This window comes from Acomys russatus, chromosome 21, assembly GCF_903995435.1.
Source record: "Acomys russatus chromosome 21, mAcoRus1.1, whole genome shotgun sequence".
NCBI classification, from domain to species: Eukaryota; Metazoa; Chordata; class Mammalia; order Rodentia; family Muridae; genus Acomys; species Acomys russatus.
This window is the reverse complement of record NC_067157.1, coordinates 29882607-29885190: the sequence shown is the minus strand read 5'-3', so window position 1 is coordinate 29885190 and position 2584 is coordinate 29882607.

Sequence of the window (2584 nt, the reverse complement as noted above, 5' to 3'; positions counted from 1 at the left end):
TAGGAGTAGGAGGCTAAGCTGGCCATTTCACTTCCATTGAAAAGTACACTAAGTGTAGAGGCAGGGCCTGCGATGGAGTCACTGAGAGGCTGAGGCTAGAAAGAGGCGGCTAAGTGGAAGGCCAGCCTGGCTTCTATAGCAAGACCCTATCTAAAAAGAAACACATTATTTGATGGGGCTGGAGAGATAGCTCCATAGTTAAGAGCATTTGCTGCTCTTCCTGAGGATCCAATTCAATTCTCAGCACCCATACTGGGAAGCTCAAAGTGACCTTTAAATCTGCGCCTGGGACCCTGACTCCCTCTTCTGACCTACACAGGTACCCATACTCATGTCTGCACACACACACACACACACACACACACACACACACACACACACACACACACATGCATTAATATTAAAACTCAGAGAACTGTTTTAAGAATCTCCCCCACATGCAGAAATAATCAAAGCAGCAAAGCCCCAACACTTTTCTAAGGAAGAGCTTCCACTTGTACCACAGCCCACACTGCTTCAGGAGGGCACCTAACTTAGATTGTTTTTTTGTGGGTATAAGACCAATATCTCATGAGAAGACTGAAAGAGAGGAAGACGTTTTCCAGTGGAGACAACTCCACCTGGACACCCACACATCTTCAGAAGCCCAGCGAAGTATAGCATAAAATATCCTCTGTCCCTGGTCATTGGCAATAAAATTCCATTGTTGTAGAGCAAACTTGGAAACAGCTGCCACAAATAGACAAACAGGCCTTCAAATGGTCAGCATCTGCTCTGGGAAAGAGTCATTTAGCGTGAAGGATGCTGTCAATGTTGAGTGATTGGAAGGCATTGCAATAATGAGAAATCATGCAATGTGGTCTGAAAAAGATGCACAAGACAAAGCAGATGTGAAAAAAAAAGAAAGCCTTGACAGAGTGAGGCTGACACCAAGGTGGAGACGAGGGGCAGGGAGGTGATCCTAAGGGTAGAGACTTAGAAGATTCCAGAAGGAAAGAAGAACTCAATTACATATTTTATACATAATTATGTATTTTCACAGTGCCAGGAGTTGGCCAGCTTAAAAGAGAATGAGAAGAGCATCCCAGGAAGAGTGTGGATAGCCATAGCAATGAGTGTACAACAACAGCTACTTGATGACAACAGGATGTACACTGGGACAGGAGGGTTTTTAGGCAATGAGATCAGTTAAGGGAAACAAATACCATTGCTTTTGGTGAAAAATAAATTTAGCTTGTATACCAGAAAATATGGAAAGTGCAGTTTTTTAAATGTTCACAAGGTGTACATCAGCGTATTATAAAAGCAACATCTGAGCATCCAGGAAACACACAAACATCTATCTCTATAGTGTTCATGGAAGTAAAATAAGTGATCGACTCTGATACAAATTTTAAAGATGGCTCAGCAGTTAAGAGCACTTACAGCTTTTGCAAAGGACACGGGTTTGGTTCCTAGAACTCACAACCATGTGTAACTCCAGTCTCAGGGGATCTGATATCCTTGGTACATATGCATGCAGGGTCTCTCTCTGTGTCTGTCTCTCTCACACAGATACAGGGTGGGAGGGGCGTACATCTTTAAAAACCTTTTTTAAAATTTGGACTTTATCTTCTGACAATAGTAAGCCATTGAATTGTTTTCACAGACTATAAATTCTGGAAATACAGAAAAATCAAAGAGGTCCACATAGATCTAGATAATGACACTGAATTTCATGTGGGAATCAAAAGTATAGCTAGTTTTAAAAATCATCTAGGAAAGGAGGAACGTAAACAGAACAAGGGTTCATATGCCGGCTACCAGGACTTATTGCGAAAATATCAGTAAAAAGACTTTCTAACAGAAAGACAATCCAGTGGAGTATACAAGCATTACACATAGAAGAGCCCTTTAGTCTTAGTAAAGGGGCATTCTGTCACAGGGGCTCCTATGGTGCCTCTCCTCAGATAGTAAGGTGTAACTCGTATATGTCTCTGCTTTGCTTGGACATAGGGCATGGCAATATGCAAGCTAATCTATCACACGCTGAATCCTGGATTTCCCCTGGTCCCCGTCACTGTGAGTGGCAGCATCAGCTTCTTCAAACCTAATAAAGGGGACAGGAAATGAACTGGCCTAAGGGGCAGCTGGGCTTAGGGGGGCACATGCACGGTGAACCAGGATGGACCAATCAGGAATGGTGCTTGGTGGGGTGAAGAAAAAGGAAGTTCCTAAGTGTCAACTTCAGGAAGAGACTTGTTTACCCTTCAAAGTCACCACCAGGCCCCAAACATCACTTAGGATGACCGAGCCATACCAAGGGCTTGAAATGGGACTCTAGGCTTGTTTAAAGAGTCGCCAGTGTGGCCTGGGCTCTCTCCTTCAGTGCTGGCATTGACTGTGAGCTATTGTCCCTTTCACTAAAACCAGAGCTCGAGACATTGAGGTGCAGCAGTGAGCCAGTGTTTCCTTAGCTTCTCAGGAATGTTTACTGAGGTGTGGTGTTTTGCAAAGCCTTTAATAAGCAGTACGCCATGTTCTCTGAACCTTTATTTTTCTAAATGTGTGGGGAGGACACTGTTTTTTGCTCGTTGCCAGCATT